The sequence below is a fragment of the Callorhinchus milii genome, unplaced genomic scaffold (genome assembly GCF_018977255.1).
Source record: "Callorhinchus milii isolate IMCB2004 unplaced genomic scaffold, IMCB_Cmil_1.0 Scaffold31, whole genome shotgun sequence".
In the NCBI taxonomy this organism is placed as follows: Eukaryota; Metazoa; Chordata; class Chondrichthyes; order Chimaeriformes; family Callorhinchidae; genus Callorhinchus; species Callorhinchus milii.
Window position 1 is genome coordinate 3404178 of NW_024704772.1, and position 18053 is coordinate 3422230.

Genomic DNA, 18053 nt, shown 5'->3' on the forward strand with positions numbered 1-18053 from the left:
CCAGTCGTGGGTTGAGTGACTTTTTTTTTGAGGGATTATCCCTTAAAAGCGATCTGTCAATCGACTGACAACCGAGTTCCTACTGACTGCCGGGGAAACAGAGGCGTGTGGGATAAGGAAACTTGCCTAAGGTTTTGCCTTGTGTGGAGCATAAACACTGACGGTTTGGTTGGGCTGAAAGGTCTGTGTTTTTTGTACAGTCTCTCATTCTATGTCGTTCAATTTCAGTCTAAGGTGTTGCTGTATAAATTATGACTGTGCCAACATCCACTGCAGCTGCAGTCACTAAACCACATCTTTACAGTTGCGATGTTTGATATGCGACTTGGCTATGATTGAAATTATTCTCTGATCCACTTTAGCTGCAGTAACAGCACAGTGAACATGTTTGAGGTGTGCATTTTATGGGTGAAACTTGGCGGCCAATTGCGCCCAGCAGTGTCCCACAAACAGACATGATTTGAGTGACCAGCTGATTATTCTTGGGTTGTTTTGAACCGCCAACTACAGGACTCCAGTAACATTACCTAATCTAATCCCATTCTCCTCGCTTCCCATATCCTTTAACATTTCTCTTTAGCAACCTTAATTTCCTTAAGAATTTTATACCCACAATGGAATTTCACATTCCAACCTCCCCCCGTGTGAGGTTTGTTTTTCTAATTTGCCCTTTGATCCTCCTGTCAGCCCGGCTCAGTTGGTAGCACTCTCAATCAGATGGTTGTCGGTTCCCACCTCATGCTATTTCGAGCGCAGTCTATGCTGACGTGATGGGGATATGATGCATGGTTGGAGGTATGACAGTATCAACAACACATTACATTTACACAGCATTACATTGTGCAGCATTATGATCGTTATTATTGATGCAAAATGAAATGAAAAGGTTCAATTTGTTGAGATGCACTGCCTCGGCAAAGTAATAGGACATGCTTGTAAGTGCCTACTTTATTACAGCAATAACATTTGCTCGTGTTACTAGGTATAATACTGTTTTGCATACAAGGGGAGAAGGGATAGCGGTGAGTCTCGTGTGGAGCATAAATTCAGTGGCAATTTTAAAAAATGTATTTTTGAAGGGATTAATATCCCGGAAAAGCAATCTGCCACTCGACTAACAATCAACTTACCTTACTTATTTGTTAGGTGAACAGAGGAGTAAGGAAATATGCCTAGTATTTTGTTCTGCCCCTCTGACTTGCAAGATGAGTGCTCTCACCAAAACACTACAGGGTCCATAAATATCAGCACAAGCCTGTGGGGTTCTTTAAGAAATCATTCTCATCACAAGACTGGAGAGTATTGCGTCCAATAAATTTATTTGGACTTAATGAGACTTCACACAGGAGAAACTTCATACAATCATTTAAATTGCTAATCATATGGAATAGAAAAACCTACAATAACATGCCTGTCCTTTTTTTTGAAAATATATATTTATTTGAAAATATAGTATTTTGTACAACAAAAAACTGAACAAAGCGCAAAATTTTCAATATATTCCATCCAGGCAAGGCGAAACCTTGGGCAAGTTTCCTTACTCCACACAGAGCCTAATAATAATCCCTCCAAAACCAAAAACAATAATAAATTGGTCATTTTCAATCTACGACTGTTTGTGGGACATTGCTGTGCGCAATTGGCTGCCGCGTTGCCCACAAATATACAGTCAATTCACTTTACAGTATATTCTGTGAAGCGCTTTGGGATGTCCTCCCGATGTGAAAAGCGCTATATCAAATGCAAGGATTATTATTATTATTATTATTATCCTTAAATGCCTGTCCTGTAAGTTGGCGGAGACGTGTGTGGATTCTGATCTTCAGCTCAGCCAGACTTTCCCACCATTCAAACACAACTTGTTAATGTTGATTTTTAATTACGTCTAACCCAAATGATTAGTTTATCACACCAGCCCATTGTTCTTCCCAGACCGGACATGTTTTCATCCCGACAATCCAGTTGGGGGCGAATGATTGTGCTGTAGCAGAATTCTAAGTAATTGTATCTTGAACATTGTTTAAGTAATTTAAGAGAACGTATCAGTCTGGCTCAGTGGTAGCACTCTCGCCTCCGAGCTTGTGGGTTCAATCCCCAAGTCAGAACATGCAAACAAGCTCACGCTCCAATGCAGTGCTGCAGGGGGAGTTGCATTGTCGGAGGTGTCGTCTTTCAGATGAGACCTTAAACTGAGGTCCCATTGGACTGGAGTCCTGCAGCTCAGTGTTTAGGGCACTCGTCTCGCAAGCGAGAGACCTGAGTTTAATTCCCGGCAGGGCAAAACCCTGGGGAAGTTTCCTAACTCCACAAGCCTGATAATCCCTCAAGAAAAAATAATAAATTGGTCACTTATTATCTACGACTTTTTTTTATCCACGACTGTTTATGGGTCGCTGTTGTGTGCAATTGGCTGCCCCACAAAATACAGTCAATTCACTTTATAGTACATTCTGTGAAGCTCTTTGAGATGTCTCGAAGATGTCATAAGGCGCTATATCAAAAGCAAGGATTATTATTATTATTACTGTTCCTTAAAGATACCATGGCACTTTATACGAAAAGAGAAGGGAATTTTTTTCTGGTTTCCTGGCCAACAAATTCCCCAAATAAATTTTTCACTTACTCCATGATTGTTTGAGGGACACTGCTGTGCACAAACTGGCTGCTGTGTTTCACCTGTGAACCCACAACCTCGGAGGCTGTGAAGCACTTTGAGACATCTCGACCACATGATAAAACTCTATATCAAATGCAACGATCATTATTGCTATATTATTGAGAATGGACTTAATCTTCAATATAGACCAATATTATACTAAAAAGGTGACTCCAAGATAAAGCTTTGAATAACATTGATATTGATAAAATTGATCCCTTTGCACCAGGTTAAAAACCGGACAGGCAGAATGAGGATGATGGCTTTAATTAACAGTTTACTTCTCCTAATTCAATGTTAACTTTATTCAGCTGATTTGATTTACCTTAAAGTAAATCAATGATGAATTCTTCTTTCGCAAATCGGAGAAATATATGTAAAATGGTTTGTTTAAAAAAAATGGACTTTTGGTGTCCATTTTCATTTTTTGATAATTTCCAGACAACCCACTGAAAAAAACAGTCAGGGTTAAAGCTGCATTGGTGGCAACTCTAAAGGTCTTGAGAAAGGTTGAACTATTGAGAGATTGAAGCCATGAATGTGTGGAGTCAGTCAGACTGTTCAGTTTTCAATGTGCATAAGTGCAGTATACACACGAGAGAGCCTGCTGCATTTTATCGATCAGTGCCTTGTTTTTCCTGTAAAGTTCTTAAATGATTTGCAATTGTTGCATTTAAGTTCAATGGAGCCAAGTTGTGCTCGCTTTCTTGTGTTCTCTCTGGAACTGTGACAAATCTGGATTTCATTCATTTATTTCCACATACATTTGTAGATGAGTGGAATGGACCTGTGCTGGACTTTTGAGGAACAGCTGCTGACTATTTGTCAGACTTGTTGCAAACTATTTCCCTTTTGCAAACTATTTTCCTGTTAGCTGCAGTATTGGAACTGATGCTCAGCAGCGACAATACTGGCGAGTGAGAGGAATTGGGATTCAAATTACTTTGTTCCAGGAGTGGATTTTCGGTGCTGAATTACATGCATGACTTTAGGAACACATGTTTAGTTTACAGCTGTAGTGCAATGCGTAGCGAATATCAATCTCACGTTGGTGTATTGGGGCTGTTGTGATTTTCAAATAGGATTTTGTGATTGGAAAACGAGCAGCAAAGAGCAACTTAATGGTTTTTATTTCTTTTTTAAAAATGGGTCTCAAAGTTAAGAACAGGATCGAAAACCACATTTCAGCAGATGTGTAAATCACCAAAGTTAATAATAAACAAAAATGGCACATTTGTCATTAGAGTGAGATTTTAAAGATTTTTTAAAAAGTTGTTTTGATGATTGGGTCTGTTCAGGAGGGGGAGAGGGAAAAGGCATTTCCAATCAGCCAGATTGCATTTGATCAAACAGAGAGGGAGAAGAGATCTGCACATCGCCAAGAAACGATCTCGGGACACTGCACCAGTGGAGGTATCTCAAACACCGGAGGGTATCAGCACTGGGGGACGGGGCGGGAGGGGGTATCAGCACTGGGGGACGGGGCGGGAGGGGGTATCAGCACTGGGGGACGGGGCGGGAGGGGGTATCAGCACTGGGGGGCGGGAGGGGGTATCAGCACTGGGGGGCGGGAGGGGGTATCAGCACACATTCCTCTGTGGGCTTGAACCGCCCCCCCCCGGTGCGGGGCCTCTTCCTGCTTTGAGCAGCAAACCGCGCCGGGAACCCAACCCCGCGCCGTATGCAAATCCAGCCCCGCCCCCCGCACATCTAATTTACATACCACGCCCCCGCACCGCGATTCTCTTCCCGCCGGTCGCAAATGCGCACGCGCCGCCACGCCTCCTTCATTTGCATATTAACGGTCCATCATCCGAATTAGCGGGAGGGGATTGGCTCGCTCCCCGCCAATCATTTACAAACGAGCGCTCCGTCACAGGCCTCCGCGGGAAGCGATTGGCTCTTTCAAACCGACATTTGCATATAGAAGCGTTGCGTCATCGGCACAATCGACACCAACCGCCGCTCGCAGAAGCGCACGCGCCGCCGGCGGCGCAGCAGCGCCTCCCCCCTCCCAGTCAGTCAGTCAATAACCAACGGCCGCAGTAAACAAGAATAGGAACAATAAAAAGAGGGAGGGAGGAAAAAAAGGCGTGGTCCCTCGCATTAACTTGCAGCCTCCCCCACCCACCCACCCACCGCCACATTCCCGACTGAAGGGGGCGCGTGAGGGTAAACTCATTCACGGCGGTTAGATTAGACGACAAACCGACGAACGACGCCCCGGGGGGAGGGATGGGTGTTAATGTAAATGAGATGAGGAATACGAAGAGGAGGAGGGAAGAGAAGTAGAAAGGAGGAGGAGGAGGAGGGGGGCGGAGGTATTTTCTTAAAAAAAAGGCCCCCCCCAAAAAATTATATGTATATAAATATCTCTATATTTTTTAAAAAATAAGTTAAAGAGAAAGCAGAGAGAAAAAAACGGCGAGTTCACTTCTCGGACAGTGGAAAAAGGTAAGAGAGCAGCCTGTGACTCCCGTTAGGCGAGGAGGGAGGGAGGGAGGGCGGTTGACTCGGGTTTGCTGTGAATGTGGGCGTTTGGCGGTCGGTTAGTTGTTGTAAAAAGGTGTAGAAGTGAGAGAGAAAAAATGTCTGACGGCAACCCCCCCCCATCCTCCCTCCATCGCTACCTCTCCTCCCGCCTCATCGCCTCACCCTTTTTTTTCTGTCTCCATCGCTGTTTCGGCGCACTGTGCGCCCCTGCGCCGCCGCCCGGGCGGCCCCGCGGCTGTGCAGCCGCACTGGAGCTGCAGCGCGCGCGCTGCAACCAACTGCTGCAGCCGGCAGCCATGCGACGGCGCATGCGTCGTGCCCTCCTGCCCCCCCCTCGGAGCCGCCGCCGGCACTGCGCATGCTCTCTGCCTGGAACTTGTTCTACAAAGCCAAACGCGTTGGCAAAGCTGCACCAATGTCCACCAAATGCTCCCACATCCCCCCCCACATAAACTGAAGGTAAGAGCGTGATCTACCGCTGCACAAATATGCTGCGCTGTTTGTGTCCCCGTGTGGTTGCATTCCCAGTTGCAAGTGATCAGTGAAGATTTTCCAGCTTTTTTTGTACAAAACTTTTGATTAATTTTCCCAACCCCCCAAAAAAAATTCAAGGATGCGTTTTTCTTGAAAGAAGCCCAAGTCTAAGGTTAGAGGGGAGGGGAGGGAGGGTGGTTGGGAGGTGGAGAGACACTACATTATTAATAAATAATAATGCTTGCATTTGGTACAGCACATATGTCAGGAGAACATCTCAAGGCGAGTCACAGGATTTATCGTAAGGTGGTGTGACTATAGTCGAAAGCGCATTTCTGGTATCTGCCCATCTCTTGCAGCTTCTGCTGTACTTGTATCTACTAAGCTGTTGCATTCAGCGAAAGCGCAATTGGATATGAATTTGAGTTTGCCTTGTTTTTGCCTTGAAGTGTGAAATGTACTGTTAAATCTTTTTCAAAAAAAGGGAAGAGTACGCGTATTTAGCTAATGATTCAATGTGTACTTGCTACTGAAATACTGTGTGATTTTATCTGCGGACAGCAACATTAATTTACATTGATGATGTGCCTTTTACGTCGGGGGGATGTCTCAAAGTGCTGAGCACCTGAGCGGGAGTAGTAGGGTGAAGAAAGATGACCCAAAGCAAAGTTGAAGAGATGCATCTTAAGGCAGGTTTAGAAGTGCAAACAGGGCTCAATTTGCATGGGTCTAGGGGGTCAATTGATTCCCAATGTTATCAGTGTTTATGTATATATTGGAGGAAATGTTTTACCTAATTTCTGGTTATCCCTTGCTCAGTGGTTCGGCAGCGATGTACCTGAAAGGTCTGAACAGACTGGAAACCTGTACTTGTGCACTCTGCAAACTGCCGAGTGTGTGGACCGTGATTCTCCTACGCTCCAGATGAGAGATGGCGTAGAACCTGCTTGGTCTTTTGTACTTTTGTGAATAATAAAAAGCCATTTATAACTCGGAACCACATTCCTTATCCACTTTATTCACAAATCTTAGCACTGAAATTCACTGCCTTTTATCATAAATATTTGAAAATATTTATTTACCATATGCTGAGGTTTAGAAACATAGTCATTGTTTTATCCCCTCCTTTCCAGAATGCATTTTGTCTAATTTTTGTTCTATATATTCCCTCTGGTACCTTCCATATTCATATGTGAGCCTTGACTGCAGAATATTCAATCGCAAGCCGTTGCTGCTAAACCCGATCCTTTCCTCTCTCAATACATATCTATGTACATCATCATGCATCTCTAAACAGTTAATCCCTACTTCTGCCTGAGGTTGATTAACTTAGAAACTCTCTCTTTTTAGCTTATTGCTATACTTGTCAATCTTTAGATCCTAGGACAATGAGGAGGCTCGTAATGTGAGCTTGGTCAGGTTGTTTTCCCAATAAATTTTTCATTTCCAAATTGTCGAGCATACATTCAAGTCCTCCTCTCCTGGTAACAAAACCATTCTATTTTTGTTTCATTACTTGAGGGTGAACTTCATTCTGTCCTGATCATCAATGTCGCACAAATCGGTAATGTTGCACAGAATGTGCAGTTATTGTATGCGATTTTCCTCTCTACCCCCCGCGGCAAATGCCTTGCATTTTCTACCACCCTGTAAAAAGCACATCAATACAACAGAATTAGATTTGTATGTGTGCCTACGGAAGTTTCAGTGCAGTTCTACTGTGGGTATTTCAGCGAAAACATTGATGCTTCCTCGTATCTTCCAATTTGGAAACTTGGCAAAGTCTTGAGTATCCACACTTTAGCAGCTTAGAGAACTTTGGAGTCCTGTAGCTCAGTGGTTAGAGCACTCGCCTCACAAGCGAGAGTCCTGGGTTCGATTCCAGGCAGGGCCAAATGTTGGGCAAATTTCTTTATTTCACACGCCTCTGTTTACTTAGCAATAATTAGGAACCTCGTTGTTAGTTAATTAGTGGATCGCTTTTCGGGGGTAACAATTCCTTCAAAAAAATTAATAATAATAACTTGGTCACTCAATCCTTGACTGTCTGTGGGACACTGCTGTGCACAATTAGCTGCCCACAAAATAGTCAATTCACTTTACACCGTATTCTGTGAAACACTTGAGATGTCTCAAAGATGTGATAAAGCGCTATATCAAATGCAAGCATTATTATAGACATATTTACTAAATTAGAAGTGCTCATTCTTGCTGATTTGTTTATTTTTTTATATGTGCATATATAAATATGGAATACCAGTGACTTGCCATTGGACATTTTTTTAAATCTGGATTTTGTGGATAGTCAGATTTTCCTCTAACAATACTTGTGAGTGGCATTGTTCTGGAGTGTCCTTTGTTCATTTTCTCCTAAATATTAGGGATCCAACAGCAGAAAGAGTGCAACACTTGTCTGCTTGCTTGTATTGTAAACATTCTCTTCAAAGTTTGAGGTTATACAGTTCTTGGGCCATTTTCAACTACAACTGTTGCTAGTGGCCTGTGTTAATTATCTATGATATTATTGAACTCCTGGCTTCAAAATATCTGAATGCAGTGGATCTTTCTTTCCTTATGTCTGACGCATATACATACAGGCAATCAGTTTTCAAAGCTATTGCCAGAATTTGGTCGGAATTCAGCAACGTGGACTGAAGCCAAGATTATCCAGGCATATTGGTCCAGGCAGTTCTTGTAGAACCCGCTTTGCCTCAATGCCATTAGTTGCATAAAACTGAGATTCAGAATCCCTCTTGGTTTTAAGGTGTACCACCAATCTCTTAAAAGTTCAGCACTTGTTTCTCATTCAGTGATTTTGGGAGCTGGATTTCTGAAGTACCAAAAAAATGAACTGCAAAGGTGGGAATTTAAGTGAATTTAAGAACTGCACAGACTTCTGTGGAATAATCAATAACTGCAGCATTTTGAAGTGAATCCTCTAGAAACTGGGTCCAGGATAAGTGGCCAGGATATTGTTCTGTGCCATGTTTGGCGAAAAATGTTAGATCTGAGATGATTTGGATGAAAAAAGGCTAATGGACAACTCGTATGAAGATTACATCAAATGAACCCTGGAAAAATGCAGCAACTCATTGAATGTTACTCAGGCCGCCTTACCACTTTCATTTTCAGTCCCTTGAAGACAGAACAGCTATATCAGCAAGCTAGACTGAAAGTGTTACCCTGTTTTGACCGTGTGCCTTGTGTTTTTTGAGAGTCGTTTGGTGGACCTGTCGTCTTATAATCTTCAAGAGTGCAGAACAGGAGAAGGAAATGCACTCAGCACAGTCTGAATCCATTCACAAGACATGACCCTCCACATCCAATTGTATCTTTGACAAATTGGGTCTTTGACTGTTGAATTTCTTGGCTACGTGCTGACATCTCAGTCTGTTCCAGGTTAAGATGTTAGGATAGTTTATCCAGCCCCTCGAAGAGAGACATTTCCTTTGCTGCTGTCCATGAAACCTTGGTTCCTGTTGTATTTCTGATCATTCGCTAGATTCCAGGAGAGAATACAGATGATGTTATCCCAACCATGGAAGAAGACCTATTTCTTATATCTTCTGGCCCACGGCATTGATTAGACCACTCAGGGAGGAGCTGTCACAGATTCCCAGAGAAACACTGAGGAGATGGATTGAGGTGTGAACTTTTGAGAATGTCTGTCTGTGATTTAAGCAAAAGGCAAAATACTATAGATGCTGGAAATCTGAAATAAAAATAGAAATTGCTGGGAACACGCAGCAGGTCAGGCAGCATCTATGGAAAGAGGAAAATATCCTATCAGGTCGATGACCTGTCAATTAAGCAATGTTTTTGCTGCCAGTATTGCTTCATTTGAAGATCAGGAAAAGTTTGCATGAAACGTTCCAAGTTTTCTTTGTTCTTCAATTGCCATTGAATTAGGACTTCTCAGGTGAGTTCTGCTGTGCTTGTGTTGATCATATTTTATCTGCTCTAGTCTAGTGAGAGAATGACAAGGAAGAGCAGTAATAGCCACAAGAATGAGTTGTAATCTTGACTACTTACTAAAACCTGAGGCTCTGAATTATCAGAATGAGTGGATCTTGGAACCTTTTGTTTATGGTGACCTGATTTGCATTCATCCCAGAGGAGCGGGTAAGTGAATTATGCTGGTGCTGTTGCAATTTCTTTGACAGATTGATAAGGTTGTCAAGCCCTGTCTTTTTTCTTTAATAAGTTACATTTGTATAGCGCCTTTCACGTCAGGAGGACGTCCCAAGAATGTATCTAACACCTAATATTTGTTTTATTCAGAGGAAGTGGCCCTTTAAGCAATACAGTTAGTTCGCTCTGTCAAAGGCTGTTGTTTCATTTGGGAACAAGACCAAGTACACCTATTACTGAACAAGTTATCAAATTGGGTACTAGATTTTCTATCTGTTTGATACTTTGCCATGGAATGTTTGAGCTCATTTTACTCATGCAGTGATCGGTTACTTGTACTAAAGTGCAGTTATTGAAGGCAGTGATCTGAAGCAGTTATGTTTGATTGTAACAAGCATCATTATCATGACGGTTTCTGAATATGAATGGTATTAGATTTTCATTGGAACGAATGGTACCTGGAGAGGAAAGTGGATAGCGTTCCATGGTCCTTTCTTATTGATACGTTTTCTAATAGGTATTTTCAGATTTGAGTCATTTTACAAGGGTATGGGGGAAACCCAGACCTGAAATACTGTATATTCACACTGCACGAGATTTTGTATCCTGTTTATGCGGCACTTGCTATGCTCACTGGCTATTGCTAATCTGTTTATGCAACACCAGCAAAAATCATTGTGGTAATTGCTTGCCTGTTTATGCAGCACTAACTACAATCACTAGCTATGGCCTGTTTATGCAGCACTAACTACAATCACTAGCTATGGCCTGTTTATGCAGCACTAACTACAATCGCTAGCTATGGCCTGTTTATGCAGCACTAACTACAATCACTAGCTACTGCCTGTTTACACAGCGCTGACCACTAGCTATGAATGAAGTGGTGCAATGGAGTCTACATTGGAAGCTTTCAGTGGAATGATTGTTGCTTACTATTAAAATCTGCCTTTTAAGGTTTAGCAACTTGATGCAGGAACCCTTCATCCAACATTTGTATTTTACACTTCACTAACCATTTTGTTCAAGTACTTTAAATGATTCTGCTTCAGCAACATCGGGCTGATATATCATATGACGTTATGAATCACTTTGTTTCCTGTCACAGCTCCATACATGGTTAGATATATGACCCCCCCCACCCCCCAGGTTGGGTATGTAAATTGTGGTTAAATGCCACGGCTTAGCAGGTTTGTTATTGTTTTAATCTTTCTGGTTGATTATCAGAGCTTTGGTATTTAGATCAAAGCTACTGACTGACTATTTCATCAGTATCAAATCTGTCTTTGAGGGCAAACACGAGGGTCTATATAAAAATAACCCTTTAATTTAATAAGGCACTTTACGCAATCGTTTCGCCTACAAAATATACAGTCTCGCCCGCAAAATATATGGTCAATTCACTTTATATTATGAAGCACTTTGAGACATCTCAAAGATGTGATAAAGTGCTATATCAAATGCAAGGATTATTATTGTTATCAGTCTCAAAGGACCTCACAGGATTTTACTGTAAAGTGTCGTGACTATTTGTAGGCGTGAGTGGAATTTTGAAGTTAATGTAATAAAAAAAGGAGATGTCTCTTTTAATGGTTATTAAATCCTTCTGTTGTGAATCAATAGTAATCTTTAGCAAAAAGAAACCGACAGAAGCAAATAGTATTTAGTTGGCTTTGTGATCCCTGCAAAATTACACAATCGCAGACGTGGCGTGCTGCACAGGGATTATGCAAATGTTGTGCACTGGTGTTGTCAGTCTGAATGTGTCACAGGGTGTGTCAGGAGGATTGTAAACAATGCGCATCTGTTTCTGAATACTTTGGGAAGAAGGTTGATAATTTGGTTAAATATGTATTTAGTTCATTTATTTAGAGAGATTAAAACTAAGTGTGCTTTGTATCAAGTTTAAAACTAGTATATTCCAGAGGATTTAAGTTTTTTTTAAAAAATTGAAAATAATTCAGGAATATATTCAAATTTGCTTAAGTAGGTAATTTGGACAATTCTCAGTGCTAATGTGTGTCCCTGAACAGCAGTTTCTGCAGTGCAGGGAAAGGCAGCCATTTTGTGCATTCCTCCATTACATGGGGAGTTCAGGAGCCATGTGACCACAGATCTTTCTGAACCCTTGACAAGTCCCGTCTCTACCCTCTCTTTTTGATCTAGTGTTTCTTAACAGAAATCAGTGTAAGAAAAGCAGTATTGCAGTATTATATTTTAACACGCAGGAAACGAATTGTGTAATATTTATATTAAAAAAAATTCTTAATGGTGAAGGGGCATTTTTTCAGTTTGTACTATTTTTGTCAATTTTAAGATTTAAATATTTTGGGCACGAATGAGACATACAGAGCATGTCTTTTTAGTTCTATCCACAGATTCTGATATAACATGGGAGAGGGGGGAGGGGAAGAGTGACAAATGAAGGAACAGTGGAACCAGTGAGATTGTGAGTGGTGTGATATGAAGCCTTGGGGAGTTTTAATACATAGCAAAACCAGCTACGTTTTTGATGTATGGAGAGAAATGCAATGGATGCATAGCCTCGGGAGGCGATGTGATGCATTTTTCTATGCACATGATTTGTTTCTGTGACTGTCTTGATTTTTGAGCAGATAAGTTGTTTTTCTCATGCTACGAGAGATTCTGTTCGTGCCTCCTTTTTCTCTTCTACCCTCCCCCACCCCCCAAAGAATTATTGTTAACCTTCTTCCGAATCCTTTTGCTTATTTTTATGCACCTTAGGAAATATCAGTTCAGTTACATTAACATGATTAATATTTCAGTGTGCTTTAATTTACTCATGCGAGCAGCTAGTTTAACAATTCTTTAGTGCTTTAACTTGTGTCCTGCATTTGACCTTGACGTCTTTGAGGCTTAGTTTGCAGGTTTTTTAAACCTCAAATTTTGTTTACTAAATTGAGAGGAATGTTTTATATACTGACTGAGAGTGTTGTTTTTGCCAGTTTTGCATATTAACTTTGTAGCATTCAGTAATCGCACCACATATCTGATGAAACTGCTTCTTTTTTAATAGAGGATTGCATTTCATGAATTCACTAGTTGAAATAAAATTGACAGTGTATAGAATGTGTGTAGTACACTGGTGTTTATGTCGATGATAATGCATGGTGACTGAGTATCTGTTCTGTATTTCAGAATTGCGATGTGTTATAACTAACGAGCACTGTAAACATTCTTGAGTCATCTAGATCATTCTTACTCACCAGTGAAATCCATTGCAATACGGCAGATTATGTTGCTGGCTGTGTACTTGAAGTGATGAATAAGGAAATGGAGAGTCCAGAATACCAGAAAATCAAGTGTGTACCATTAATGAAAACATGATGTAATTTGGGTTTAAGAATGGTTGGTTGTTTTCAATACATCTTTGAGTTGGGCGGGGGTTGTGTTGGGGGAGAGTTTCCGTTACATATATGTTTTTATAATGTGTACATTAATGTGTGGTCTGTTTTCAGATTTTTTTGAATATCTACATTTTATCTAGGATAATCTAGGGAGGACACGCAGTCAGTCCAGCCTCTTCCTGGGGGTTCGAGGACTTAACATGGATATTTTGAAATGTAGGAATGGAAAAGGAAAGCAGCATTTTTTTGGACTAAAATGAAACTATGCTTGGAGGGAAAAAGTATTTCTGCAAAATAAGGGATTTGTATGCATATTTGGGGAGTATATTCAGATGATTGGGATTACAGGTTCAGACTAGGTAGGGAGTATGATTTTTCTAGTAATTTCGTCTTGCATGTTCTTGAAGTGGGGCTTCTTTTGTCATCGTCCCCCCCCCCCGGGTGCCTGCCAGTTCCCGCAACCGTCTGACTGACTGTGGTCGCCTGGAATCTCTGGCCTGGATTCTGGGGAAGCAGCAGGCAAAGTTGCACTGTAGAATTCTGCTTGCTAATTGCCTAGTGTGACTGACAGGCAGTCGACGTCAGTGAGGCCACCTCCAGACACATCTGCTGTGCTGTAGTTGCACACACAACAATCAGAGCTTGCTGTCTGCTGGTAAGTCCTGTTGTTGTGCGCTTGCAGCTGTCTGACTGTAGGTAGTGCAGATCAGGGCTGTTGTACACATGTGGACGCACATGCGTGTGCATAAATACACACATGCATACAAGCTCACACCCTAGCTAAAATAAAATTCAACGGCAATACTGCAGGGCAGTGAAAACTCCTGTAGATGACTGAGATAAAACTACAGTAAACACAGCTGTCTGCCTCGGTAGTCTCAAAATGGCTGACAAAATATTGTGGCTGTTTACCCTCATGGTAAAGTGCCTCAGGGAGTTCATGTGGTTTATTTGAGGAAGTTCATAGATCATGTGTGTACGGTAAGAAAGATTAAATCTGTCACTTTCATCTCAACATCCTCAGTCTCTTATTTTAACCCCCTTCCAGTGTATGTGAGTAATTTTGATGCTGATTTTTTTGTGCACAGTCTTGTTAAATGTAGCCCTGTCTTTTGTGTATGTGTTCTCACTGTATATGTGAGTGCTGTGTTGTACAGGAATGCTGTACTGGTTAATATTTGGTACATTGAAACCTGTATAAATCATTCGCTCCTCAAATGGACCAAAATGGCTACTTAATCAAGGTTCAGCCAAATCTTAGCATTTTGGTCTGTAAAAAATGCCTATTAAAGTCAGAATCTCTTCATGTGGTTCAGTGTTAAGTGACATTTACTGTGTTTAATTCATTCTAATCTAGTAACATGGACTTTTATTACCTTTGCTCCCCGATAAATAAGCATTAAGATCCTTCCAGGAGTTTGTTTGGGGGGGGGGTGGAATAAAATCACCTAATGGGCATGTGCTGATTGAATTGAAATCCTATTCCCATTCTACAATTGTACCGCGAGTGATTCTTCCTCTCCCCCACCCTCCATCAAAACAAAGACATTCAGACTCTGCAAGTGTTGAATAGTATTTTTGAAATACAGGCTAAGACAGCACAGAACAAAGAATACTGCAGTTTCTTTGATTGGTTGGTTTGCAAACGAAACAGCTCAACTGTATCTCCACTATTATACAGGTATACATTTACAGTCATGAGAAGGAGCAGTGGGGCATTGACATTATCAGTTTTTGTGTGAAGTCGGATTGTTTAGGGATTAATTTAGGGCTGTTTTCATCCAGCCCAATATCATTTTATGTCTATTAAAACATAAATTCTCTCGTTGACAGTATTAGAATTAGTGGTTCACACTTGATGCTAGTTGACCAAACTTTGATGCAATATGTTGATGCCAGATTAACTTCAGTCTTCAGTGCTGCAGTTTCATTATAGCCTGCAGTATCTTCTCACACAAGTTTTCCTGTGCAGTGTTTTATTGACGTATGCTGCACATTTCATCTGCAACATGCAGCAGTTAAAGAAAGGCCAGATACTTTTTGAATTTGAAAGGCTCCCCCCGTTTTCAGTATATTAAGTGAACTACATTTTTGAATTTCATCAAGACAAAGGTGACCTTGCTGACATTTTGACTTTGATGAGAAACCTCTTTGGATACATTGAGATTTGTTTCTTATTTAGTACAAAGCTGTACCAAAAAAAGGGAAAGAAATCAATTTTCTTCCTCTTTTTATTACTCTAATCTTTAAAACATGAACCTGTTCTGTTTGTTTATTGATCTATTTATGAGAAAATTCCACAAAAAATTGACTAAAGATATTAATGCTGGTTTAGTATTTTTCTCTTCAGCTTGCAGTGTTTGTAACTGCAAGTGTGTTCTTGAGGGAATTGATGCTGCATTCAGTTAGTGCTAACATAACTTGACCTTCCACTCATTGGTTCCAGTCATTGCTGTACTGTCATTTTGTATTAAAATTGGGACACTAAAAATGCCTTTTAGCATTATTCAGGCTAGTGTCAGTGAATAATGAATTCTGAGGATTAAGTACCAAAGCGTACAATTGGAAACTAATGGTACCTTAATGTACAGCAAATTGGATTAGTGTTGCTTTGTTGTAGGCATCCTTTATTGCCATTTAGAAGCTTGCCCATAAATATCCAGTGACTGCCTGCAGAAGATGTCATGAACAAAGAGAATATGTCTAGGTAGATGGCAGACAGGCCTACTTATGGTAGGTCTATCTAACGGTAACTCTTGGCTGTCATATATTCCATTATGGGGGTTGAGATGAAATGGTAATTAAAGTAATATTGGTTCATCATAAGCAAACATCTTCTTTTGAACTGGCATTGAGTGGAAATCTACAATGGCTTCAAGAGGTGAAAGTCCTTTGTCGAAACCTACTTGCAAATATGTGGCAAAGTGTTCGATTGCTTTTAATACTGGTATTTAGCTTATGTGATGAATTTGTGTGATGTCAATTTATGTTTATCAAAATTATTATGACATGTTGAGGAAAACCATAATCATTCCCTTCATGTCTATTGTAACGTAGGAATAAAGTTCTGCCATTAACTTGTATGCTTATTCAAGAAACTATTCCTACAGTTCTTGTTCTTTTTGGCATTTGTGCTACTAGTACTGCAGATTGAAACTAAACTAAATAAATCACAGTTAAAATGTCATTCATTATTTTTTGAACATACTTTTTAGATTATGTCACAGCTTGTTGTATGCAGTACAATAACAAGTTTTGCCCACAAAATAGTCCATTAGATTTATAATATATTCTGTGAAGCACTTTGAGAGTCAACAACGATAGTGCTATATCAAATCAAGGATTATTATTTATTATAATTTGGAAATACTGGAAGGAAAATATTAACACAAAAGATGAGCTGGTTTTATTTTAAAACTTTCCAAACTAGAAAATGCAAACCAGAACCTTGACACTGAAAAGTAATATCCAAGAGCTATATGATATGGCATTTACAAACTGGCAGAATTTTATAAAACTGTATAGTGTATAACTGCATATTGCAATTGTATCAAAGGAAGGCTTAATATTGTGGGCTTAATATTTGAAAGGTTTGGGAAACAAATGTTGAGTATTGAACATGGAATGTCCTTCTACCATCAAGGTACAAACTTATGTTTCAGTGTGTTGGAATGGTAATGTCTCCAACTCAAACCTCTGGGAGATGCGCTCAAATGTCTGAAGCAAAGCCTTCAGAAGTAAAGAACGACAAGATTACATGTGCATAGTGCCTTTCACATCCCAAGGTGCTGGATAGAGTACAGCATTTCAGACCTTAGCTGGGGTCATGTGGAGAGAAGAGAGATGAGGGGAAGGTGGGTGACCGATGGCCTGGTCAAAAAGGAGGGTCTTGAGGTGGGACTTTAAGGAGGGGGCGAGGCGGAGTGACTGGGCGATGCAATTCCAGAGCTTGGGGGCAGAGTGGCTGAAGGCTCTCCCGCCAATGGTGGGCGGGTGGGTTGAGGGACGTGGAGCAGGCCAGAGTTGGCTGAGTGGAGGGAACGGGCGGGGTGGTAGGGGGTTAGGAGATCGCAGAGTAGGGTGGGGCGAGGCCATGGAGGGCTTTGTAGGTGAGGACCAGGATCTTGAACTGGATCCTCTGAAGGATAGGGAGCTAATGGAGATGGGGTCACGGAGTTTGGTGCGGTAGAGTACATGGGCTGCAGAGTTCTGGATTATCTGCAGTCTGTGGAGGGAGGAGTTGGGAAGGCCGACAAGCAGGGAGTTTGCTTGGTTGAGCCTGGAGGTGATGAAGGCATGAACAAGAGTTTCAGCGCCTGAGGGGTGAGGTAGTGGCGGAGTCGGGCGATGTTATGGAGGTGAGGGAAGGCAGAGCGGGTCATGGCTTGAATGTGTGGGAGAAAAGACAGTTGAGGGTCGAACAAAACATCCAGGTTCCTGACTGGCGGTGAGTTGTAGTGTGCAACCGTGGAGGGTGATGCTGCCAGAGCCTGAGGTGCAGAGGCGCTGCCGTGAGCCAATCAGGAGGGCCTCAGTCTTGTTCACATTCAACTGTAGGAAATTTCCCCTCATCCAGGACTTCATGTCCGACAGACAGTCTGTCAGGACAACAGGGGTCCTGGAGTTGAGGGTGGAGGCAGAAAGATAGAGTTGGGTGTCATCCACATACATATGGAAGTTGACCCCATGTCTGCGGATGGTGAAAATTAAAGAAAGGTGAAAACTAGAAGAAAAGGGAAATGAGGCAGGCCATGGACTGCACTTGTATAACCAACATGTATGTTGCTTGCCTGGATTTGATTTTTTTATTTAAAAGAAGTGTCAATATTCATAATTTTCCCCATGTTCCTTAATCCAATATAAATACATATTCAGTCATTTTTCTCTGTTTTCTGACAATAAAACCAACCAAGAGCACAACAAAGGGGATCCTA

General features: G+C 41.3%; 1 protein-coding gene across 10 annotated transcripts in view; it reads left to right on the forward strand.

Moving 5' to 3' along the window:
- The first annotated feature begins 4553 nt into the window (after nucleotides 1–4553).
- LOC103189678 (activating transcription factor 7-interacting protein 1) overlaps nucleotides 4554–18053 on the forward strand; it is a 102173-nt gene continuing 88673 nt past the window's right edge. For 2 of the 10 annotated variants that reach the window (XM_042344999.1, XM_042345000.1), the window contains exon 1: nucleotides 4564–5110. The gene's annotated coding sequence lies outside the window, so the exon portion shown is untranslated. Of the gene's footprint in view, nucleotides 5111–5505; nucleotides 5609–12019; nucleotides 12201–12954; nucleotides 13075–13095; nucleotides 13121–13717; nucleotides 13775–14015; nucleotides 14101–18053 lie in introns of those variants that run through there. The other 8 variants (XM_007910155.2, XM_007910158.1, XM_042344996.1 and 5 more) reach the window with 8 other exon arrangements.